The following is a 27,432-nucleotide window of genomic DNA, read 5'->3' on the forward strand; positions in this document are numbered from 1 at the left end:
GACAGTAAGCTGCCCCCATTGGGGGGGGGGGTAGTGTTTGTAGCAGAGTGCACAGACAGCACTGACAGAAATAGCATGTTGTAGTCCACATATTGTGCCAGTCTGCTGCCCGCCCCATCTTCCTGGTGCCCTAGACCATGGCCTTTGTGACCTTGCCTGAGATCTGGCTATGATTACTGCACAGTTTGCAGAAATCTGTTTTTAGGGAAACTATTCAGTGCTGTGTTGTCAGTATAGTCAGAGTTTACTAGGCCTAACTGCTCTAATTAAAAGAAAAAGAGCTTAATCTAAGTATACATTACAGTCCAGCATGCAAGTATGTAATAATTTTCCATTATGCATTCCATTTTAGGCTCCGCAGATGGCAGGGAAGAACAGCATAGGATGTGTGCCCTAGCCCAAATGAAGGCAAGCCCGAAAAAAGATGGGGAAAAGAGGCAACATGTATATCCAATGGGAGTCACTGGCTTACTGTCATATAAGGCTAGGTTAACATTAGCATTAAAGAGGGACCACAAGTAGATGCATTTTGAAATCAATAGCCTTTAAATATTGCTGATAAAAAAGAGTTTCACTAACTCAGTCTTGTATTCTAAAGGCCCATACACACGTCGGATTTCCGTGAACGACGGGTCGTTTGAACGTCCCATCGTTCAGTCGTTCGCCCGCTAAATCGGAAATCCGACGTGTGTATGGGCCTTCATTCTACCATATTATTATTGTGTACTTATAGGGTGCTACCATCTTCTGAAGCACTTGGCAAAGTAACAATTCTCACAATGAGAGACTGCCACATGCCACATGGGGTAAAATGATGTGGAGGGAAAGACAAGTACATGGAGGGGAGCGACACAAGGAGTGGCACATACATGAACCTAGATAATCTGGCCCTGACTGTAATGCAGCTACATAGGCCCCAGAGGACACGGTGCCCCTACGCCGCTGCATGATCTGCACAGGACTATGTCTGCCACTGGTACCACCCAACTGTACTACAGGTAACAGCTCCTCTTACCTTTGAGGCTTCACTGGTTTCCTGTGTGACCTATTATACTGGAGCAACATTTTGCTGTATTTGCTTTGTACACATGTAAAATGACATGATTTTATTTATTTCCCCTGCCCTGGGCTTAAAGCTGCTGTCCAAAAACTCACAAAACTTTGCAAACTTAGTAAAATAAGTGCAATGTGATTAAGTATTTAGATGTAAAATAACATTTTAGCATAGTAATTAAAATGTCATAGTAAGCAGGGGTGTAGCAATCGGGATTGCAGAGGTTGCGACTGCATCGGGGCTCTTGGGCCAGAGGGGCCCCGAGGGGCCCTCCCTCAACTGTAGTATTAGCTCACTATCCTGTGATCATAATAATCACTTCTATAGATACTTTGAGTAGTGGGAATCATTAACAAACTGTTCCCCATCCCCTTCTTGCACCTCCAACACTGCAGTTACCATTGGCAGATTTTGGTGAGCCGTACCAATTGTTATGTATAGAGTGCATGGGGGGCCCCCAATGTAAAACTTGCATCGGGGCCCACAGCTCCTTAGCTACGCCACTGATAGTAAGCAAGTAAGCAACAGTTTGCATTTTTTTTTAATTCTTGCAGTTTATGATCACATAGTGAGATTAGACTGCACAGAGGCTCAGGCGCTCTGGGGGTCCCGCGGTGCTTATCTTAGTCATTCCGGTACCATAGATCAGACTCATTCACTTCAATGAAGAATTTAGAAATGTGGGCCACCTGCTCCATTACAGGCATCCCTTCTGGCATATAAAGTCATCCAGCACAGTGTGCAGAACTTAGGAATGAATGACTGGCATCCTGCTCTGCTTCGTTCTTTCTCTACGGAAATCCAAGACAGTGGTGCCCAGACTGTAAATTCCATGCTTGTCATTTATAGCAATGGCAGAGTATAAGGAACTGTAAAAGCTGTAAAAAGTACAGAGACATGACATATCAGCGCTTTGAGTCCCCAGGGAGAAAAGCGCTATATAAATATTATTGTTATTGTTGTTATTGTTATATTATTATTAAATAATTTTCTTTTTGTACTTACATTGTACAGGGTAGTGCGGATGATAAATAGGACATTAGCAAAATAGAAATGAGTCTCATATTTTTATTTTCAGTTTAATGGCTTAATTGTAAAGGACATCCGAGGTGAAAATAAACCAATGAAGAAAACAATTGTATCTATCCTCTGTCTCCTAAAAATGACTTTTTTAGATATCCCACAGTTTTATTTTATATTTAAATCTAGTTTTTACATTTGTACTGTTACATTGTCTCTGTTCAATGACACCTTCATTGACGTATGCCAGAGCTCAAATCTATGGATTATTGTCCCTTTTTATCTCTTTCCTGCTCTGAGAAGCTGTTTACGGACAGGAAAGTATTTTATAGCTGGAATTACTACTCAGTGATGGTTATGCTATAGTCTGACCGAGTCCAACCCGGTCCCGACCCAGACAGAAAATGTCACGTCCATACCTGATGTGCAACTCTTTCAGGCAGAATAAGAAAAAGAGGAACACATCCTAGTTATTTGTGTGCATGCTACTGTACATACGCATGTCTATCTCATCATGTCACATGTCACCTCGGTTGTTCTTTAAGATTGCACCAGAAACCAAACAGATGAGGAGCGCCTCGTAGTGTAACACAGTAGTAAATCAGCCTTTTATGGGACACTTGCCAGCAGGCGTTCTTGGGAGGCAGCTTTCCTCTACACTGTGGCCAGCAGCGCTGATGCAGATGTTGTTGACACATGGGGCCATATGCAATTCCCTTTTTCTCCTGAGTTTTCTCCTAGGTGATATTTTCAAATTTGTTAATAAAATGGCTTTTAACCCACCAATAAGCAAGAAAATACTCAAAACAATTGCGATAGTACTTTTTCGCCTACTTTTCGTCACTTTTTCAGTTACAAAGTGCTGAAAAGTTTTTTTAAATAGAAGATGAAAATTTCTCTCCTAGGAGAAAACTCTGGAGAAAGAGTAAATTGCATATGGGCCACGGACTCTCACACCAACAGGCCTCAATGAGGAAGTAGAGGTGGGCAGGTTCCTTTGAATTGGCTTCTATTCAGAATGTCCTATCATGTATTTTTATTTTATTTTTCATTTACAGAGTTTACAATTTCTTTGTGTTACGTGGTTCTTCCACACACCTAGGTTACACACTCTTTTCCCTAGGCGCAAAAAATCTGGACAGCCCATCTCATGTATGGGATGACATTCACCAGTGGAGGAGTAATTGTCCCACGCTGCTTTCTCACTGGCCGTTGATCATTAGAGAACCCAAAGCGGGACTATTCAGTTCCCATATGGGGTGTACATTAGGGTTGTAGGCTACAGTATGGTTAGGCATCAGGAAGAGGATTTATCATTGTGTAGAAATGAGGTTAAAGGGCCCCTGAACAAAAAAAAATCCTATGGAATGAAGTCCTTGGTGGGCTACATTACCTCATCCTGAGTGTCCTGAAGCTGCTTGCTGTCCTCAGGGTCCCTTCTGTTCCCAGTCTTCCTATCTCCTGAGCCTTCCAGAAGTCCCTCCAAGTGGTACATCGATCCTTAACTGCACAGGTGCAAGTTTTGATCTGCTCATGTGGAGTGAAATCGTTTGTGGACAAGCGCTTGCTTTTGTTATGCATGTGCAGCTCAAAACTGCGACTGCAGCTCTGAATCGTGTGTCGCCACTTCAGGGAATTTCCTGGTATTCAGCTGGAGAATACCATCATACACTTTGAGGACTGGGGAACTGGAGGAGGAACCCCGAGGTGAGTGAGCAGTAGCAAGGACATTCATGAGAAGGTAATCTAGCCCACCATGGGCTTCATTCATAGTTTTTTTCCCCAGTTCAGGGTTACTTTAACCACTTAATGACAAGCAGACTTAAAAATGTCCTGGTAGATCCTCTTAACGGCTCCAGGACATTTTTATAAGTCAAACAGTGCTGCTGCCGCTGAGCGCGTGCACGCTCGTACGCGCTCCCACGCATGCTCGTGAGATTAGTGAAAAAAATAACACCATACAAAAAATACACCTTTATTTCCAAATAATATATTGTCACCATACTTTGTACGAGGGACATAATTAAAATCTTGTGATAACCAGGACAAATAGGCAGATAAAATGTGTGAGTTTTATGTACAGTAGCTGTATTTATATTAAAACTACATGGGATGAAATTGGAGAAATAGTGTATTTTTTCATTTTTTCCTTGTTTTTACCTTTAAAATGCATAGAAAATTAAGTAATTACTGAAAACAAATATCAACACCAAAAAGCCTACTTGGTGGTGAAAAAAACAAGATATAGATAATTTCATTGTGACTGGTAGTGATTAAGCTATTAGCAAATGAAAGGGATGAGCACTGAAAGGTGAAAATCGCTCTTGTCCGTTGGGGTAAAAACCGCTTTGGGGTGAAGTGGTTAGGCATCAGTTTGGTGTTGGAAAGATTTGGTGTTAATTCCCTAAAATCTGTAATAGATGCAGCCTCCATGGAACCATAAGGCTCAGCATGTCCTACATTTCAGATCATGCTGAGGAGTTGAAGGTATATTACTTAAAAATATAATAATGTTCTATGTTAAACTTTAAGTCTTTGATTAGTCTGAGAGGAGATGCTGCCTCTTGTGATTCCGGGGGCTTTGTGTATCCATAGCATGAGTTAAAATCCAGGGAGGAGGATGATAACTAGCAGGAGGAGCTTGCTGTGCACTGCCGCGCAGTAGGCAATTCTGTATTTTTCATGGACACTCCTTTTAAAAAGGCGGACATTATGGACAGTGCTATTTTTAGCAGGTTTTGATGGACAGTCCATCAAAAGAAGGACGATTGGCAACCCTGCCGAGTCCTCATCGATAGTTCTTGTTTTTTCTCCCTTCCCCTCCCTTCTCTCACACAATAGGGCCAGTATGTGTGCTTCCAATGCCCCTGCCTCCGCTAGCTGTTGCATCTTATTTACCAGCATGAATGATTATGCCACCAGTATTGGGTTTCTTGGGGACATTCGTCTTTGGGTCCTATATCGAAGCAGGTTACTTCGGTGCACGTAGCTGAGCGCGGAAGCTGGGCACCGCCATGGCAGCAATGCCCTGCGCTAGAGTAATTTGGGGATCCAGCCAGACCCTGAATTACATCTCCATCCGAGTTGCTACAACTTGAAAGGGGAATAGTATTTAACGCCGCCGGGGAGCTTAGAGGCAGTAGGGAGAGCTGTCATTCGGCTCGCTCTGCACCCAAATTATCGGCGGCCGTACCATATGTACGCTCCTATATAACCAAACTAGGCTTTAGGCCCACCCACAGGTCACAGTCTCTTGTCTACCTAACACACAATAAACAGATTCATCCTCGGTGCTGTCTCCATTAAGCACCTTACAGTATGTACCATTTTGCTGGGTTACATGCAACAAAATATGCAGTTTTATGACTGTTTATTTATATATGCCAATCTGTATTTTTTAGAGACTCGCACATATTGATGGTACAAAAATCATATATATTATGACTATATATATATATATATATATATATATATATATATATATATATATATATATATATATATACACCAGGTTTTGATTCAGTTGTTGTCTTCTATGTGTTTATGCATCGCATGGCAAGATTTCACATCTAGTATTATATGTACCTGTGTTTGTCACATGTCAGTTCAGGTCAATTTTATTTTAAATTTGACATCCCATAACTAAGTGTTAAATTTGGAATTATAATCCCTTCCCACCACTGCACAACAAATTGTAGTTCTCATAGCACTGTCCATGTGCTGGGAAAACATTAATTTACAATTCCAAATGTTTGTGTATGCTTTAATGCATGTGCCAAACTTCAGGACGTGCTTCAACTCCAGAGAATGAATGGAGATCAGTCAGAGTGGTCCCCCAACACAGGACCATATCACTGTGATTATGGAGAGAAGGGGTTAAACATGCAGAGTTTAGTGGATTTGTCTGGTTAGTGTCCAGGGATATTATCTATGGTATATGCTTTCAGTTGTTTGAAGATGGCACTGTTTTGCTAATCGACTCTATCCCATCATTACAGATTTAGGAAAAAAATGTTCACTATGCCCTGTATCGTGACATCATCCTGCCACAAGTCTTACCCGGCTGTCTCTGTTATAAATATTTACTTCCTAAAAGTGAATTGGTCTGATTTTGTTTCTGAAATGTTGCTGAATAATTAGTATAATGTGAGCTGGAACCTAATATTGACAGTGTGTGTTGCCATAACTTGGATCAGGGCTTCTATTTTATAATTATAATTTGAAAAGACGGCAACATAACATAGAAATTAAACTCTAAATGCAAAAAAAAATCTCCAGCAGAAGTTTTCCAGACAAAAATGTCCAATTGTTTTGATCAGACTTGATGATATACTGAAATTTTGTATACCGGTATATAGTACTATACTGAGCACTGATATACTGTACATTTGATGGTATGAAATTCAAGCCGTTCCCCAACAATCCTAGAGTAAAAGGATATCTGAACATTAACCTCTTTCCCCCTAGTAAAAAGCTGGTATCACAAGGCCAAACTAACTTTGCATTCAAAAATCTCTCTTGCGCCAGCATTGGAATACATTAAACAAACACTGAACTTACTAACAGCCAGACTCTGTAAACTTGAAGCAAACCTGAACTGAAAATAAATTGATGAGAGAAACAATTATAACTATTCTCCTACTCTTAAAAATGACTTTTTAGAATGCTAGTTTTATTTTTTGTTTAAAAGCTGAAAAAAAAGGATTTTAATGTTCTATTGCCTATTGCCTAAACGATACATTCTATTATTGTTCCAGAGCAACAATCTTGAAACTACTGATCTTTTCTATCTATTCCCTATACTCAGAAGCTGTGTAATTAGTTATTGGTGAGAGTAACACAATAGTCCTCCAGAGAGAAACTGTTACTTGCATATGTGAATTTTTAACCCTTTCCGTGAGAAAAATTAAAAAAGGAACAAAGCCTAGGAGTGACACTGTACATACATGTTTATCTTATCTTGTCATATATCAGTTCAGGTATTCTTTAACTATTTAAAGTTAAACATTGGCGTGAACACAGCGGCTAAACCAGGACCGCATAACGCCAATTGGCGTAAAGTCCTGAGGCAGTATTTTGTTGTGGATCACACGCATCCTAGCTTGATGCTCCGGCATCAGTCTCCCAGTGGCGATCACTGCTAGGAGACTGTTAGACGTAGATAGGCTGATGTCTATGAGAGCCGATCGCTGTGATTGGCTGGCGGGGAGAGGGCGGGAGGAGGGATATAAAAATAACAAAAAATAGGGAAGTTTAATAGAAAAAAATACACAAATAAATAAAAAAATAAATAAACGTTTTGAGAGTGATCAAAGCCCACCAACAAAAAGCTCTGTTTGTGGGCAGAAAAGGGGGGGTCACTTGTGTGCTGAGTTGTATGGCCCTGCAGCGAGCCCTTAAAGCTGCAGTGACCTGAATTGTAAAAAAAATAGCCTGGTCACTAGGGGTGTGTAAGCCTACGGTCCTCAAGTGGTTAAGGTGAGAATACAAACACAAAAATGTCAGATATTCCCAGGACAATTTCTTTATATAAAAAAATGTGTTACCTTACCTTTTATATTTACAGTTTATCAACACCTTCCATGCCTATTACACTGGCCAATTATATATCTGGCCCCACAAGACTAGCCAGAATGAAAATCAGAATCCTTGTCTAAAATAATTCCATAAGAATTGGGAGTAGTGGCCTACATGTAGCCACACCCACACAAACGCACACAAAAAAATCCTATTGGTTAGTACTAGCACATCCCTCCACCAATTCTCAGGAAATCCTGCTTACCGTAAATCCTTGAATATAAGTCGACCTTTTGCATAAGTCAACTCCAATATTTGACCCTCTTAAGCTGGAATTTTTCTATCGACTTAAGTATAAGTCTACCCAGCAGAGTTAATGGCTGCACTTGGGGACTAGGAAGAATTAACAACTGCATTTGAGGACCAGGCACTGCATACAGTATTGCAGCCATTAATCCCTCCTGGCCCTAAAGTGCAGCCAATAACTCCAGGCCCCCAAGTGCAGCAATTATTAACTCCACTTCCTGCAGCTAAGTATTTCCCGGCCCCTTTACTTGTTAATTGTTGTGGCCAGAACTTTCAGACCTGTGTTTTCTTGGCATTTACTTTACCAAGAAAGTGTCACTTACCACTGGGTTAATTGCTGTAAATGGGAATGTCACTAGTAGTACACACATTGCTCAGTGTGCTCAGTGTTGCTTGTGACTCGTCGACCCCTATGCTTTTATTTAGTGAGTCAGACTTAAATTTCTAGACTTATAGTCAAGTATATAGGGTATGTCACATCAGTGAACAATGGGAACAAGTATACAACCGACTGCAGAGGGAATTCTTGTTAGCATGCTTAAAGAGGATGGACATAAGCAGTGGTCTTTGATCTTATGGAATCATTTTAAAAAGGGCTTGAAATATACTTTTTGTCTGGTTGGGGAAGGGAGGTTATCCTTTAGGACTCTTTCACATCCACGCTGACTTCCTTCGTTTTGACGCAAAGACAATACTTTGCATTAACCAAGGTAAAATGAAAGTCTATGGACTTTCATTTTACCTGATACAGACAACAGAAAAATAGAGCAACAATGCTAAATGCATGGCCATGGAAGTATCCAAGAAACTAAAAAATATGAAAGAAATCCAGCGCTGCTCAGCTCATGCGTCAGTACATACACATGACCGGGCAACGCGTAAGGGGTGTGGCCACGCCCCCGGTCTCACGTTTGGTGGTGGTATATAGCCACTATTTAAGGCTCCCTTTTTTAAACGTTTTTTATCTCCGAAGAAGCACCATGGAGGTGCAATACATGTGAGGCCTTGCCTGCTAGGCTAGCGGAGGAGATGCAGTACACTTGTGGTGGTAAGCAGATTACTTTTGGTACTATCATTATTGTTGCAGATTACTTTTGGTACTATCATTATTGTTCTCAACGGCACCCATACTAGTTGCTGCAGTGACTTTGTGACTGTTTACTGGAGATCAGTCTTGCAGCTATGCGGTTGGTTTGGCACAGTATCTAACATTGAGCTGCCTACCCCTGGTGCACTTTGCTATTTTATTTATTGGATTATACTGCACACTTATATTTATTCCTCTGTGGGTCTGGCAGTGTATTGTTTTTAATTGTCTGGGATATGTCCTTAATAAAAACTATTATTCACTTGAGGACTGCAGTGGAAAACCCCCCTAAAGACCAGGGCAATTTTAATTAAATGGGCCACTGCAGCTTTAACCTGCTGAGCGGTATGGACGAGCTCAGCTCGTTCATTACCGCCGGAGGCTGCCGCTCAGGCCCTGCTAGGCCGATTCTCATCAAATAAAAAGGAGCAAACGCAGCCGACACTTTGCCAGCCGCGTGTGCTACCTGATCGCCACCGCAGCACGGCAATGCGCAGCGTGCAGCGGCGAAAAAGGGTCCCCCCAGCCGCCCAAGCCCAGCGCAGCCGGACCAAACAGTTCCGGCCAGCGCTAAGGGCTGGATCGGAGGCGGCTGACGTCAGGACGTCGGCTGACGTCCATGATGTCACTCCGCACGTCGCCATGGCGATGAGGAAAGCAAAACAAGAAGGGCCGCTCATCGCGGCCCTTCTTGTTACTTCTGATCGCCGGAGGCGATCAGAAGTACGCATTAGGAGCGCCCTCTAGAGGGCTGTCATGCAGCCAACTTTCAGTTGGCTGCATGCCAAAAAAAAATTTAAATTAAAAAAAAAAACGTCCGGTCGCCAGCCTGGCAATCTTAATAGAATGCCAGGCTGGTTAAGGCATAGCTGCAGGCCCGTACAACTCAGCACACAAGTGATTCCCCCCCCCCTTTTCTCCCCACCAACAGAGCTCTCTGTTGGTGGGGTCTGATCGCCCCCCCAGACATTTGTTTATTTGTTTATCATTGTTTATTTTTTAATAAAAATTTGCTGTTTTTTAAAATATTCATAAATCCCCCCTCCCCCCGCCAGCCAATCAGTGTGATCGGCTGTCATAGGCTTCAGTGGGCGGAGCTACGGCCGACGCGTCTGACGTCACTGCTACTGAGAGCAATCGGCTATTATCTGTAAGCGGAGGAAGCGTGGGAGCGAGACCTAGGCAGCCGGAGACAACCAGGGGGACACGGGACGCCGTCATTCCTCGGTCCGGTGCCAGGACAGACCCCGCTGCTAGGATGCATTTGATGTGCACTGTAAAAAGACGGCATACGTGAGTGCGCAATCTGTGTGCAGGCGAGATTTTCTGCCTAAACAATATCACGCTATGATTCTTTTATGTTTTATATGTTTTATGCTATGAAGTTTTACGTGGAGTATTAAAGAAGGATTGAAGAGTCTACAAGTGCCAGTGGTTGTTTTAAACGTATGTGCTAGATCCACCTGATGTTTGAGGTGGCTATAATCCGGTGAGCGCAATCTAAATTGGGGAGAGGATTCACGAGTGTTGCACCGTTTTCACTGCCACCAGGGTGTTTTGTGGACTTATATCACAGAATTACGCTATGTGCAATATGACATTTGTTTTATAGGAAATTGTTGGGGAGCGCAGCTCAGTGCTATATACTGTTTTTTTTAGGCTTCAGCCTATGACAGCGGATCACTCCCGCAGTTACAGAGGGGACAGCTGTGTCACACAGCTGTCCCCAGTACAGCGCTGCTGCTGATTGCAGCGCTGTCCTATGTAAATAGACAGCGATCACGCCGTTTAACAGTCTCCCGAGTGACGGTTGTCGCTCAGAGACTGATGACGGGGCGGAGCTTCGCCCCGAGAAGGAGATGCGCGCGCACCCTGCGCACGATCTCCTTCAGTAGCCGGCTCCAGGACCTGACGCTAGTCGGCGTTAGGCGGTCCTGGGGCTGCCGCCGTGGCCACACCCAGTGGCGTGGAGCGGTCTTAGAGTAGTTAATATCTTTATTATACTTAGTGTGTGCTTTCTGGTTTGTAGCCATGGATTTCTTTGATATTTCATAGTTTCATTTTACCTTTCACATCCAACGCTGTTTTGACGTGTTGTGGTACAACACAGTCGGGAGCTTTTAATTGTCTGGCACAGGTGTTTTCCCGTCATGTGAATTAGAACTACCGCCGCTAATCAGCGTCACACAGCAACATCCCGACGTCCACGCGCCACTTGCATGAAATCGGCTCCTGCAAGCATTATGTAATGTGAATGAGCACTAAGGCAGGCCTTATTTTCTATGCACTAGACCAAGGTGGAAACGTTTGCCATCTATGAGCAGACACATTTTAAAAAGTTTGGCCCAGGTTTGTTGGAACTTTTAGGTTCTCCAGTGTTTTCCAACTTTAATAAGTAACCCCTATTGTGATTTAAATTGCAAGCTCTTGTTCCTGAGCACTTTTAAAGCTGCCCAGTATTATAAGTGCATTTTTCCAAATGTACAGAGACAGGGAGTTATGCAAACTACATTCATTTTTTATTAATTTTCCAATTATCCGCTTTCTATAGTGTTCCACAGGAATATCATTGTTATGCAACATCATGATCTACCTATGTGTGTGCATGTGAACCTACTATTGCCTATGAGAAAGATACAATTTCTAAAATTAAAATGTTTTCTTTAGTCTGTTCTAAAGTTTAGATGAGCATTTTGTCAGCATTCGTGTCTACTAAATGCATCTAACTCTGTAATTGTAAAAATCTAATTAGGAATGTTGAAAACTGTCCCATGCCCTTTCCATTACATTTTAATCTAAGAGGAAGGCCGATAAGCCATCACTGGTTTGGTTTTCATGCGAGAAACACATTTGTTTTTTTGTTTAACTAGGTCTGTGCCAGAAATAAAAAACTGGCTTGGAAAACTTCAGAAAATCTTCCTTTTAGGCTCATAGATGTGATTGTGCGGAGAAGCAAACCACTTGAAAGATTGACTATTTTTGTAATTACTTTCACTGAACATCAACCCTCTAAACAAGTACACAGTTACCACTCAATGTAATTTTATAAATTAAAAGCAGGTGTTGTCAGTTTTTGCCATATGACCCCTAGTTAACCCATTGGTACAAGAATATAACTGACTGGAGTTGTATGTGTGTGTGTGTGTATCTAGGTGTGTGTGTGTGTGTGTGTGTGTGTGTGTGTGTGTGTGTGTGTGTGTGTGTGTGTGTGTGTGTGTGTGTGTGTGTGTGTGTGTGTGTGTGTGTGTGTGTGTGTGTGTGTGTGTGTGTGTGTGTGTGTGTGTGTGTGTGTGTGTGTGTGTGTGTGTGTGTGTGTGTGATTGTGTGTGTGTGTGTGTGTGTGTGTGTGTGATTGTGTGATTGTGTGATTGTGTGTGTGATTGTGTGTGTGTGTGTGTGTGTGTGTGTGTGTGTGTGTGTGTGTGTGTGTGTGTGTGTGTGTGTGTGTGTGTGTGTGTGTGTGTGTGTGTGTGTGTGTGTGTGTGTGTGTATTGGTTCACTAAACTGTGATAACTTATATCACGGCCGCGCTAGAGTTGTTGGGTGCGTTTTTGCGTGAGTTTTTACATGTATTAGCAAACTTTTGTGTGCAATCACAAAATTTTGCGCGCAAGACGTGGAAGCGTACATGAATACACTAGCGCAGCCGTGATATGAGTTATCACGGTTTAGTGAATTAAGCCCATAGAGTACACCAGTTCAGGGATATTATGTATAGTAAATGCTCTCAGTTGTCTTAAAGATGGCACTGTTTTGCTAATCAACTCTATCCCATCATTACAGGCTTAGGGAAAAATGCTCACTATACCCTGTATCGTGACATCATCCTGCCATAAGTCTTGCCCGGCTGTCTCTGTTAGAATAATTTACTTCCATAAAAGTGAATTTGCCTTGATTTTATCTTTATTATAGCCAAATGACAGCGGCCTTCTAAAGAAACCACCAACACAAAGTATTGCTGTAAAGTTGGTAGCAGATTATACCTACTCTCTAACTATTGACAGAATCCAGTGCATCAGAGTCAAATGTCAACCATTAAGATCATCTGATTTATAAAATTGGTGATCAGCTCAGATGATCACCGCTTTTATAATTAATTAGCTCTTTTTGCAGGATCAACAATTTAACATGAGTGGTGCCAGTCACCATGTTTATAAAGTGATGATCTGCTTGATCACCAGATGACATTCGCCACATTGAAAAAAAAGAATTCCAATGGGCTTCAATACACGATTCAGCATAGTTATATTAAATACAGTAACTGAATTTTTAAAAGTACTGTTTGTAATGTATCCCAAGAAAATTCCTTTCTGTTCTTTTATGCTTCTGTGAAATGGGTAGTTTCTATAAAATGTAATTATACGGAGACATGGCATGCTATAGTTTCCTTACACCAGAAAATAACTTTTTTCTGCTTTCAAGCTGAATGCTTTTAACGTGCCAGTTCCCTCATTTAACTTTAATGGCTTCCGGACACACACTATTGAAAGCGTCACCCTGTTTGGAGACTCTTATCTTTGCCAGGCTCTGTGCACTCTTGCCACAGAAGCGCTTCCTCTGCCGCTACACTCAGCTGTCTGATTTCATTGGCTCCTGGCCCTGTGATCACTGTTAGCCAATTATTAGTCCTAAAAGAAAAATAATAAAAAGTCTTTGGTCCTTAAAGGGATCCAAGCAGCTTTCTTTGTCCGCAGTTTGTCCTGGTTTCTATTAGCTGTAGGAGCTGCCATTTCCTCCCCTCCCTTTCCCTCTGCCCTTATTTATCCAGAGTAAGATGTGAAGGTAATGCAAGTGTGACTCTCTAAACTTTTTAAAGTACATTGTCCTTTTGTCTGCTTTATGCTACTGCTAATTACTGCAATCCTTATCTGCCTGCTGTTTCTTCTTTCTGTGGACAGCAGTCTGGCGGGAATGTAGGGCAAAATGCAAACATTTAAATGTAAAAAAAACAACACATTGTTAATTTGCATTTTTAATGTGCTTCTGAGATGCTCTGGGTGCTAAGAATGGTGCTCAGTACACGTTAAGGTGCCTGAGTCTGCCATCCAGAAACAGTTAAAAATTAACAGGAATAAAAGTCTGGAAAAGTTGTAGACATAATGGATGCTGTCTGATATGTCAACAGTTTAACTAAATGATTATTAAAAAAAAAATCAGCGCAGATCTTAAGTGAATCCACTGTTTCACAATCAACCGTATTTCACCAAAGTGGTCTCTCAGCTCTTATATCCAAGTGGTAGACCGTCACCCAAAGGATTAGAGGGAGCTTACCAGCTGCTGACAACCCACGTTATAAGGTTGCATATCTCGCATTTAGTGGTAAGAGGGACCAAGAAACGCCCAGGATCCCAATCTTCCAACAATCCTTATATTAGTGCAGGCACACCATCCGGAAGATCAAAACCGATAAAACATGCAAATAAATGGTAGATCTAAGTGTAACCCGTTTATTAAAAAACCATAGCATATAGCCATAAAAGATGAATAAAAATCAATAAGACTTACATACGGGGCTCGAGCAATGGGAACCCTGAGAACATTTTATGTGTGTGGAAGTTTATATGTGTGGACTTTTGGACATAGTCTTTCCTCAGCAGCGATCGAGTTCTTGATTCCCCTGGCGCTGTTTTTTTGTTTTTAACTAAATGATTACCTGGGAGCACAAGTGGTTACTTAATATGGGGGACACCTCTGTCTTCCTAATTCTATCTATCTATCTATCTATCTATCTATCTATCTATCTATCTATCTATCTATCTATCTATCTATTGGAAAGACATATCTATCTATCTAACTATCTATGGGAAAGACATATCTCTTTTGACTGTTCACACTATGGTTGTTTGGTAATTAGACAAGGTCCCTCCCAGAAGAAAGACTCATCGTGGTGGAAAGGTCCAGTACTGAACACTCTGCATGCAAACAGTTTTTAGAAGCTAACATCCTCCATTTATGTAAATTTGGTGCATATGTTTTGAATGCAAGATGTGTATCCTGCCTACAATTAGGCTCTGCACACCTATGCTGTTAGTGATTCAGATGTAGCCTGTCTTGGGAAGCCCAGCCACCTCTCCCTGCAGTCTAAGAAATCAATAAGCCGCTTCCAAATTTATGCGCATGAAAAAATTCTGCTTCAGAATTCTGCACAACATGTCCGAATCCCCATAGCCATTTAGGGAATTGGATGCATAATCTGCATGCACAAGTGCCAGCGTCCGTCTTGGAGAAGGACGGCCGGCGCTAGTGGAAACCCGCCTTTACTGGCAGAGGACCAGCAGGCCAGCCAGGTAATAGGCATTCTTTAAAAGGAAGAAAAATATGGCATCCTCTCTCACTACTAGGTAACTTTCTTTCAGGCGTTTCTGCTGATTAAAGGGTTTGTTGTACTAACGCTACATAGATGACTATATTGGCAGCATGAACTGTTATCATTTTTGCTACAGCAGTCCTTAAGGACCACAGGCTTACACTCCCCTAGTGACCAGGCTATTTTTTACAATTCAGCACACTGCAGCTTTAACTGTGTGCTGTACGGCCATACAACTTGACAAATGAGTCTGCCCCCTTTTCTGCCCACTAACAGAGCTTTCTGTTGGGGGGCTCTGATCGCTGCTGCTGCTGTTTGTTGTTTTTTTAAAATTAATTTTATTGTGATTAAATGTATAATAAAAACGTATATTTTTGAAAATTATTACTCCCACCCAGGCACCCACCCTCACTCACCCTGGAGAGGCAATCAGTATGGCATCAGCCTATGAGAGGCGATCATCTTATGAGTCTTTCCTGGGGACAGCTCAGTGACAGAGCTGTCCACGTACAGCCCTGTTGTAGATCGTAGAGCTGTACAACAATAACACCCGGCCGTTTCTTTACACTATTGCCTGCCAGCAACAATCGCCACTGGCAGGCTGTTTATGGAGAGGAGCTCTGTAACTAAAGCTGGGATGCGCGCGCATCCCCGCACACTATCCCCTGCAATATCCGCTCCCAGGACTTGAAGCCAATCAGTGTTAGGCAGTCCTGGGGGAGCCACCTTGCAGCCGCCAATTGGCGTTAGGCGGTCGTAAGGTGGTTAAATGATGGTTTCATTGAAGAGCAAGGGTGGGGGTAACTGAAGGCTTTCATTATCTGGCAGGCGTTCCAACTTAAAGACAAGCAGTAATGTATTCTCGCTGAGCAAGTCCTCTGGAAACAACATTTGTCAGAATAATTCACTGCAGGCAGCAGCAATGTGAAGCAGTGAATACGAGTGGTTTCTGGCATTCTGAAGCACGATACTGCTATCTGGCCGCAGTGCAATTCCTCAGGCATAAACACAGACACATTTTTTTAGTTAGGTGTTTGCATTATTCACTCACCATGGATAAAGTGATTTGGGGATGATTTAAACTGCATTGAAAGTCGCACATAAAAGACAGCCAGGGCTCTATTACAATTTAGCAAGCAGAGATTACTTTCATTGCAATCAACTGCAATTCTGTAACTAGCCCAAATAAATTACCATTTTGTGGGATAACTTTGAAATATAACCAGACATAATAAGAAACACAGCTGAATTTTCATATACATATTGAAATGTAACCCGGCCTGCTAGGCTAGGAGTGAATCATGCAGAAAATAAAAATATATACTCTGGTCTTAAGGCATCCACATACTGTTTTAATTCTCTCTTGAGCATTTCAAAGGGAATCTCCCAATTTATAAAGTGCTTTATGTTTTCAATACATTTTTATTGAAAGCGTTTACATTGCAAGAGAGAGGACCGGAAAACAGACAAGAATAGATTAGATAGAGCATTTGGTCTTCATATGGGCAGCAGATCTGATGATAAAATCGAGTCATGCAGTCTAATGTTGAGTTTCGTAGAGGCATTCGTTTACTGTGTGTTTAGCTCATTAACTGCTGACACCTGCTCTTCTGCACACTCTGGAGTCCCACAGGCTGAAGTAGGTGAATAGCCCACCTGTTAATCTGGGCACCATTCTTCACTTCATGCAGATTAGTTGCTATAGGCCGTTTTGGGTGTCAGGTGCTTGATTTGGTGCTGGCGCTAGCATTCAGCTATTGTAAGGCTGAGTGCTACACGTACTGTCGCCAAAACCAGACACCTAGAAACATACACAATTTAAAGTAATCACAGCACTTTTCTCCCTCTTGAGTGCACCCCGCGGTCCCCCCGTTCTTCTCAGCTGAAATCTTGAACTGGAGCAGAACATCAAGGATGGGCGGGGAGGAAGTGTCAGTACTTCCTCCTCTCTGCTCGTCATCAGGAACGCCCCCTCCACTCGCCGCTATTAGTTCCTATGTGCACAGCGCTCTGGGGAGCTGTGCTGTGTGCGGTATTGAGGTAATTTAGCTCAGAACGATAGTGTACCAATACAGCTATTTGTACACGATCGTTCTGAGCAATGATAGGAACCAAATGTAAACATTACAAACAGAAATCAGAGGCTTTTGAGCAGAGCAGATTATCCAAATGATGGCGCTACTGTGTTGCAATGGGAGGGGGAAGAGGCAGGAGGGAGAGAAACACTGTGTGTGTAATTTCTTATCTTAGTAGCTAAGTATTCCTGGAGTTTGTAAAATACAAGCTCTAGTTTATTGGCTAATTTAAAAGAAAAACAATAAGCTTTTCAGCTTGTAATCCTTCAGTCTCTGTTCCTTTTGACTGACAATGTTATAACATACCATTAGAAAGAGATTGAGAGGTTTTTTTACAATTATAAGTGTCATCCAGATACATTAAATACAAGTAATCTTGAAAGGATTATGAGGTATTTATGGCAAATAGATAAACCCCTTGGTTTACTTAATGTCTACATAGACTCAAACTGACATTGTATAAGGAATATATCTGTGGGTGGTCTTGATTCTGCCGAGACCCGATCGGAATACACCGCTTCCGGGTCTCGGCGCTTGTTCCCCGCTGATGACGCTGCCAGTGGCTCACAAGCCGCACATCCTGATAGACGGAGGGCGCGTTCTCAGTACACCTTCCGCAAAGGTAAACAATAGTCAGCTGACTCCGGTCAGCTGACAGATTGGTGTCAGCTGATTCTACAGCTGACACCTATGCAGGGCCTTGCTGTGTGATTGGTTGTGCGGAGTGTGGTCAACCTCTGATTGGATGCTGTATTGTTTTTAAATCTGCAGAGTGCTCCCAGTCATCGCCCGTGATAAGCATAGCTTTGGCTAGTTGCTGGATGTGCACGCTTTGATTACCGATTGCTGGATTTTGACCTTGGCTTGTATTTGGCTATTTCTGTCTGCTGTGATTAACCTTGCTTGCTTCCTGGATATCCCTTGCCTTCTGCCTGGATTGACCCTTGCCTGTTTACTGGATACTCCCTTGCCTGCTGTCTGGACTGACCCTTGCCTGTTTACCAGATACCCTTGCCTGTCGCCTGGACCGACCATTGCCTGTTATTGGATACCTCTTGCATGTTATCTGGATTGTCTGTTACCTGGGAACTTGCCTGTCATCCCTGCTACTACTGACACTCAACGCTGATTGCTTCATTCCTCTGGATTCAGGTAATAACCTGTGTGATACTGCTGAACTGTAGAACTGTGTTACTAGCCTCATTAGTGGCTCCTGGTGGTATATCTGTCTTCTACGTCAACTTGTATGCCTTGCTCGCCTAAGTCCTAATTAGGGCGAGCTAGTGGTGTGTTTCAGGTAGGGACAGTGTAGGTGTCAGTTAGTGGTGTGCCAGGCAGGGACAGTTAGGTGAAGAACGAGACCTCTAGCCTGGGACATACACGCTGACTCCGAGAGTTATACCACCAAGCCTTACACATGGAGAGTTTTTTACAGATCCTATTCTGTTCACTGATGCTTCTGGAGCCTGGACACGGTTAACTGTTTGTTACTGAGTGGTGGGGGAGGCGGGCACAGTGATTCCCGGGAGGGGTCAGTGCCCCAGAATGCCTCAGTGTAGCGCTGCCCATGGCAGGACACCATGCGCATGGAGTTCATATGTTCTACCAGTTTTTGCTTTGATTAGACTATGACCGGGACTTAGGACTATTACTATGGCAAGGAATAGATTGTGAGTTTTTTTGAGTAAATGTTAGTAACATGACTATGTACTATGTCAAGCACTGCAGAAGATGCGTATTTTGTAGTATATACAGGCGCTGATCCAAACTTTATCTCATGTGTATGTTCCACCACCTGCTCAGGATAAACCACATCCACAATCGGTTCCAAGAAAAATGCATACAAATCCACAGCGCTTGGTACTCAAATCGGCATCTGCAGTAGCCCCATAGTGCTCAAAAGCATATTTCCACAGTGACCATCACCAGACATAAATCGAGAAAGGTCACTTCTCCATCCAAGAATCACATAAACATTTATTAGAAGCTGAATCTACATCACATATACAATGACTTACTTCCAGGGTCCTTTTGACAGGGACCCTCCAAAAAAATCTCATATAAGTTGCCCAGTCTCCAGTTCCTACCGGTTTCGGCCTTGCGCTGTCATCAGGGAACCTTCCATAAGGTAACTATGTATGCAATTTTTTGTGTTTTATTTTGTTAACTATAGTGCGGGATTGGAGGGGGGTTAACATTTAATATAAATGTATGCGTGTAAATGTAATGTATGCATGTATTGGTGTATTAGACTGAATTTTATACATACTTCCATGTTCTATTAATAGAACACAGATGTACTGTTTACATTCAGGACTGTGACTGGGTTTGAGAACAAGCTGTTCTCGATCCTTGATCACGGGATGGTGAGATATCGGTGTAACGGCAGGTCTGCGACGTGCCGATTGGGAACAACGCTGTAAACAAACTGGTGCGTATATATACACCTGTGGTTGTTAGGTGAAGTTTCCAGGGGCCTATATATATACTGTATGTACCAGCGGTACAGAAGTAGTTAAATGCAGGTAGGTAAGCATTTCAACAGCATAATGATTGTGGTCTAAGTGACCAATTGCTATGCCATGGACACATTTGCTCAGGCAGTCTGTTTACGTGTATGGAAATCCATTCTATGCATCTGGAAGAAAACTTCCTTTATAAAATGATAATTCTCTAGACAGAAATTAAATAGAGGTAGGATGTAATTATGCAAGAAAATGTTGTGAAAATGAATTCAGTATTGCAGAGAAAAATAAATAAATAAAGGGATTACATGTGTGCAGAGTTTGTTGTCATTATCAGAAGCAATCCTGCTTTCTCGTAGGTGGAATGACTCATTGTTTTGAGGTGTTCTGCTTCATAACACTGGGAAGCAGTGGGTGAGATGACAGATTGAGAGATACAGATTGTATTACTGTCATTGTATGCCACTCTGAGATAGCTGACATCCTCTACCTTATCTAGATATAACTACTGTGGCTTCAGGCGATGACAAAAACATATGCAAATTCCAGCTTTTTATGTCACGTCCACACAATAATACAAAAAGCCTTCGTTTCCTGATGGCTTATGCTGGTAAAATGATATTTAGCATTGATATGGATGAGGTGCATTGCTCAATAAACATCTAGTGCACATGCAGATCCAGTATGCTAGGACAATGCTCGGCCTTTGTTTACCAGTCAAAGGTTGTGTCCTGTGGTAACTCTGCTGCCTGGATTCTTACAGGCCTGCTTCCAGCAGCTTTGTTTCCCAGCCAACCTTTTAAGACATTTCCATGCAAGGAGATAAACCCAGGATGTTTGAATAAGCAATTGCTTTATATAATGTAATATCAGAAAACGTAATGCCTTAAAATGGCTGCGCGATGGGATTTGTGTGAGATTACCTTCTAGTAATTTATGCATAGGGTTTATTTTTAAGTCCTATAAATCATATATACTCCTGCACATTTGAATTTCAATACATTGAGGCCGTTCTCATACTGCCTCAATGCTTCTTGTTTGGGCGGAGTGAAATGGAACGCCTGTTTGCAAAGAGAGACCCTGGGCATATTGTATAACATTTTTCTCATCTCATAAGGGCATCTGAGTCAAAAAGAAGAAACACTTGATTAACCACTTGAGGATCGCAGTGTTAAATCCCCCTAAAGACCAAGCCATTTTTTATTAAGTAGGCCACTGCAGCTTTAAGGCCAAGCTGCAGGGCCACACGACACAGCACACAAGTGATCCCCCCCTTTTCTCCCCACCAACAGAGCTCTCTGTTGTTGTGTCACACAGCTGTCCCCAATACAGCGCTGCTGTAGATCGCAGCGCTGTACAGGTAATTAGATGGCGGTTTTGCTCGGAAACTGAAGGCTCCGCTCCGCCCCCCAAGCAGGAGATGCGCGCTCAGCCTGCTCGCGATCTCCTGCAAAACAGAGCCCCAGGACTTTACGCCGTTCGCCGTTAGGCGGTCCTGGGGCTGCCGCCGTGGCCACACCCATCGACGTGACGCGTTCGGCTACAGGTTAAGTATACTGTACATACACTTTTGTCTACCAAGTTTCTCAGTTATTCAGGTCATGCTATATCTTCTGGAAATATAAGTCACATTCAACAGAACTTCTTACAGATAAAAAAAAAAAGATCATATAACTAATACAAAGCTAATGCTTGATAGGTAATAAAATAGACATCAATAAACAATAGTGCATAACAGCAGGCATTATAATTTGCCACATCACACAACCAAAACCCCATTACTGAACAAGGCACATTTTCAAAGGTCCCCTGCTTACAAATGACTCGAGTTACAACTTTTCAGCGATACAAAGTACTCAATACTGTTTTTTATTACATATTTTTGTTGTGAAATGTTACAGTACAGGCAGTCACCTACTTACAAAAGTCTCAAGTTTCCATTTTTTATACATACAAAGTTGTCCTCATATACAAAATATATAGTACTGCTTTTATTACTTATTTTTGTTGTTATACAGTATGTCACACTTCTGTATAAACTGTTGTAAATATTTTAATTCTAAATAAAAGCACGCTGAAAACAGTCAAAAACATAGTTTATACTATGTGTCCCAATCCAGAGCTATCCGAAAGTAAATAATTTATAAACGTTTCACTCTGTATAACACATTATTCAACTTACAAACAAATTCATCTTACAAACAATGACCTGTTTGTAAGGAGCGGACCGCCTGTATTGTATAAATTGTTATAAGTAGTTGAAAACACTGTAAAAGAGTATTGAAAACAACCAAAAAAGATAGTACTTTATGCCCAAACCCGGAGCTGTCAGAGAGTAAATCATTTATCCAAGTTTCAAGATGTTTAAAACAGGACTCAACTTACAAATGACTGCATGGAACGAAACCTATTCGTAAGTAGGGGATCATCTGTATTACCTTTGGAACTGAACTTTTCTAGTTAAAAAAATCTGCTTTAAAGCGGTGCTTGACTTTGACTGTGTACCTATCCATACAGATTTAAGAGTATTAGTGTGAGTAAATACCAGTAAGTAGACAATTGCTTGACAACTGTTGCATGTAGACTACAAAGATACATATTTTTAATGCAGGAATGCCAGAAACTTTAATCTAGCATCTATTATTCTTTCTACATTGTGTGTCACATGGTCACATATAACTGGCCCATCTATCCACCAGCTACATCCAGAGTTGAAAAAACAGTACTGGAACAGAGTTTGGAGAGTATCTTTGGCTCCCAATGTCTATACCCCCTGTTTTTTGCTCACTTATCACCCTGATTACAAGTATAAACAGATTTGTTCAATTTTGGATTAATTTGGCTTTCAATTCATCTGGAAATCCCCCACACAACCTAAAACTGAAACCAAGTTGTACCCTCATATTAGCCCTTATTCAATTCACTTTTTTTCCCCTAGGTGATATTTTCACACCTTAAATTGCCTTTTAAGCCACCAACATGCCAAAAAAAGAAAAACAAATACTCAGAATAATTTTGAAAATACTTTTTTGTCTACTTTTTCAATGGCAGAGTGCTGAAATGCTAAAACAGAAGATGAAAAATGATCTCCTAGGAGAAAACTTAGGAGAAAAGTGAATTGATTAATTGTGACTCAGAGTTGTGGTTTATGAATAGTTTCAGTCTTTTCTAAAGAAGATAATTCAGTGTCTGTGCAAGCTATTAGCAGGAAGGTGGGGCATGTGCCTATTACCGTTTCAAATATAAATGTAGAGAACGCTGGAATTCAGTATGTCTGGGCACCCAAAGGAATGGGCCTCTTTTGAAAGTAATAGGATAATCTAGGCCACAAATATCTTACTTTAATGTTGCATTTTTTGGTTTAAAATGTTAGCATTCACCACAGGTTCAGTTAAGCCCCTTGCAAAGGGAGACAGGTAATGGTCCCATAAAATGTGAGAAAATGATACTAACCTTTCCAATTACATTCTGTTTCCTTTCCATTTTCCTGGCTGGCTGGGTTTAGTGCACTCCATGTGAAATGTATTCCCTGCAGCTGTTCTGTGGATCCTATCAGAAAGAAGAAAAATCATATTTTATTTCAGGCCAATGTTATCGCTACTTCGCTGCATAACAACTTGCTAAAACCTTGTGAATTATTCTGATTACTTTTCAAGGCCTCCGTTTCACCAGCCAGAGATCAGATTTAGTTGGTTCTGGACGCTGATGTAACTGTTTCAGCATGACTCGTCCTGTGCTAGTAAATTTTATTGTTTGAATAGTTGTTGCCACCTTGCGAAGTGTTAATGTTGGGTGTAAAAGAGATAAGTTATTCATTCCAAGCGCAGTCTGCTGAAGAGAGAAAACTGTGTCAAAACATCTTTAGAAACTAAAGTAGTCTGAATTATGTATATGGCTGGCAAACTCTTATTTTATATGAAATAATATAGATCTTAATTCTGTTTACAGCTGTAACACAGTCATCTCAGATGACACTTTGCTAGGGTCAGCTGAGGTAAGACCTGCATATTCGAACTCCTCCATGCCTAAGACACTGCTGTTATAGAAAAATTAAATAGCACTTTCCGGGAATTCCATAGTCTTATTTTGGTGTTAAAGGCTAAAACTCTACATCTACAGTTTTAACTGCATCTGGTGACTGATAAAATATATTTAGCTCCCATTTGGACAAATTATGAGCATTTTAGATTTTTGTCTGTTTCATGTACTACAAAGTGTTTTTTCCTGCCACACTGGAGTTTTATGATCTCTGATTAGTTATCAGTGAGAGTTACACCTTTATGACTGCAGTCCAACTGCAGAGAAAGTGTCATTCAGAGCCATTCATACTTAACCCTTACAGTGGGTAAAAAGTAAAATGTTTATCTAAACATGTTACATGTCACTTAAGGCTACCCATCCACGTTAGGCGGTCAGGAAGGGGTTAAAGAAATATACCATATGTATCTTTAATTATATTCATAAATTGCCAGTTTCCTAACCTACCTGCTATCTTTTAAGATCATGCACCTGAAAACAAGCATGAAACTAGGGCAATTAGATCTGCATATGTTAGGGGTCTGTAATTCACGTATCATAGAGATAACATGTTCCTTTTATTTTAGGGTTCAGGGGCGTAACAATAGACACTGCAAGGGATGCAGCTGCAGGGGGGCCCTGTCCTAAGAGACTGACAACTAAGGGCAAGGAGAGAAAGAACTTTCTGCACTCTGCACAGTTGTTCTAATGACTGCATCTGCTCAGCCACTGATAATGAATCGTACAAAGTTTTGTAGACAAAAATTTGTAGACAGTCCCTATTCAGTGTGCAGCCGTCTCTTGTGTACAGCACCCAGCCCCCAGCCTCCAACCTCTCTACCCCTCCCCAAGTGCTGTGTACTGTAGTGATGCTGGAGAAGTCTGCAGAGCCAGTTCTGCTCCACCAGAGATGAACAGAGTGAGTGTAATAAACTGAGGCTGGGAGCTCGTCTGTCGGTTTTCTGTATGCGTTTTCTTGCTTCACAAAAGGGTGCTAAGTGTTAGCCAGTGAAAAACCTCTTAGTGTGCGTTAAGTTGGTACGTGTGAAACGTTGCACCGGTGCACCCGAACCAGCGCATCGGTTCGCCCGAAACTAAGGTTCAGTCTCCCCGTCTAATAGGACTGTACAGCGCTGCGATCTAACACGGCACAGAAGCGATCCGCTGTGATAAGCTGAAGCCTAACACAGCCCATCGCTGTCATAGCCTGCCGCTGGGATGGAGAGAGGGAGGGAGGGAGACTAAAAAAAATTGTTAAATGTATTCAATAAAAAAATATTTATATATAAAAAATAAATCTGGGGAGCGATCAGACCCCACCAACAGAGAGCTCTGTTGGTGGGGGGAAAAGGGGGGGGGGAAATCACTTGTGTGCTGAGTTGTGCGGCCCTGCAGCCTTAAAGCTGCAGTGGCGTATTAAGTAAAAAATGGCCTGGTCACTAGGGGAGTTTAACACTGCAGTCCTCAAGTGGTTAAAAGATGTTTAGCTAAGGCCTCATTCACATTAGGCAATGCATATAGTCGTGCGTTCGGGATGCAAGCGCACCCGATCGCATGCCGTCTGCGTTGCCGTGCGTTGCGCTGCTGATCCCATTCATTACAATGAATGGGATCAGCGATGAGCATTGCCAAAAATGCTTCCAGCACTGCTGCACAGCAGGTATAGTCTGAACATCAGAAGTGCTCCCTACACACTTCTGATGTTCTTGCTGATCGCATACCTCCAGTAAGGCCACATTCACACTATTTCAGCAGCGTGTTTAGTGTGAACGAGGCCTTACTGAAGTAACGGGTTGCCATTTGAAATTGTTACATCTCACCAGTCTGGGTGGATAAAGAACCTTGGTTGGAAAGGGGGATACATGTGTAGTACAGGATAGGAGGCATAAAATGAGGGTTAAGAAAAAAATCATATACCATGGGGTTTTTTTTCTGTAATAAATTGAAATTTAGAGTAAAAAAAACTGTAATGTAAAAGAATTAAAAATTAAAGTCTACTCCATCATTTTTTTTGAATCAACTGAACATTGATTTGTTGAGGTCATTGTAATATAGACTAAGCATGAGGAGCGGAAGGGTTCACAGTGGGTAGTGGTGCCCCACTGATGGCTGCATAGGTTAGTAGTGCATCAAGCAGTACAGAGATGTAGTGGAGGTATTCAGAGCAATACTTAGACAGACTTCTACTGAAATCTGAATGAATGAATATGCTGTTCTGTGGTAAATGATCCATGTCAAAATAGATCATTATTTTTTGTTTGCACCTGATTGTAGATTGTGTACATCCAAAGTGTAGCGGGTATGTCATCTATGGCACATAGTTTTGTAGTAATCAAACAATTGATTGGTTGAACCGCTGTGACCCTTCTCACACCACCCTGTTCAATACGTATATACAGCCCATTAATTTGACTCTAACCAACAACATAAAACAAAAAGCAATAAAACAATTTTATGTGTTCCTTAACTCTTGCACAGGACACAAGGAAAACATAACAGAAATGCACCCTGTATGTATTTAGAGAGTTTAACCTGTGTAATTGCCCCTCATTTGTGTCTAATCACTAGTTGTAATTTGATCCCCCCCCCCGTGTCACATGACTGCCTATGGCAGATAAGCAGATAAGCCCATTTGAGAGTACAGGTGTAACGATTGTGGAATTCTCTCCGTGATCAGCGCACAAGACGTGCGCTGACACTGCGGAAATCCTCCACAAGCATATAATTTGAGGGAACCCAGCAAACGGTGCAATGCACCTGTAGAGGGAAATTCCTGTCGGCAGGTGGAGCTGTGGAGTGCAGAGGAACAGCTCCTCTGCCCTGCCACACACGCCAGACAGGAATTGCACGGAGGGAAGAAACGCAGGGCAAGATAGCCCTGAAAGGGAGAGAGCAAAGTGACAGAGGGTATGTGTGTCCACCAATCTAGTCGCCACCCTGCGATGATGAACACACAACCATGAAGAACAGGTGAGAAGGCAATCGCCAGAGATGGCGAATGCTAACAGCGACACAAGACTGAATAAGCACAGATGAGGAATGTATGTATGTCCACCAATCTAGCCGCCAACCTGCAACGGCGGAAACACAACAAAGGAAACCGAGTGAGAACGCAATCGCCTGAGAAGCGATTGCGAATGAGATTGAGCAAAGGGACAGATTGTATGTGTGTGCACCAAACTAGTCGCCAACCCACGACGATGCATACACAACAGCAGATATGAAGTAGGAACGCAATCGCGGGAGAGGCGATTGCCAGAGGTGACACACGGCTACAGCAAGGCAGAGCACAGAAGTAGCAAAGGCACAGCAAATCATACAATGAGAAGATAAGGAAAATAACAAACACTAACTAAACGCGAACACCGCACTCATTCGCAACAGTGCACGCGTTTATGCGCGGTCTCCGCGTGTCAAGCACAACAGAGACAAGCACGCCTAACTAACCACCGACAGACAAACATGAAACAGAGGACGCGAGCGCTTGCTTAACGGTTACCTCACCGAGCCTCCAGCAAGCGTTCGTAGCAGACAAGACAGATACATGAAAACAGGAATAAGTGAGAGAGACGGATCCACAGCAC

At 42.1% G+C, this 27,432-nt stretch overlaps 1 long non-coding RNA gene across 1 annotated transcript; it reads right to left on the reverse strand.

The window, feature by feature from the left end:
* Positions 1-1,622: 1,622 nt before the first annotated feature.
* LOC137570680 (uncharacterized) lies at positions 1,623-23,552 on the reverse strand. The gene is made up of 3 exons (XR_011031135.1): positions 23,480-23,552; positions 23,285-23,380; positions 1,623-1,932 (listed from the first exon to the last, which is right to left on the reverse strand). It is a non-coding gene; the product is annotated as an uncharacterized lncRNA (long non-coding RNA).
* Positions 23,553-27,432: the final 3,880 nt, after the last annotated feature.

This window comes from Hyperolius riggenbachi, chromosome 4 (genome assembly GCF_040937935.1).
Source record: "Hyperolius riggenbachi isolate aHypRig1 chromosome 4, aHypRig1.pri, whole genome shotgun sequence".
NCBI lineage: Eukaryota > Metazoa > Chordata > Amphibia > Anura > Hyperoliidae > Hyperolius > Hyperolius riggenbachi.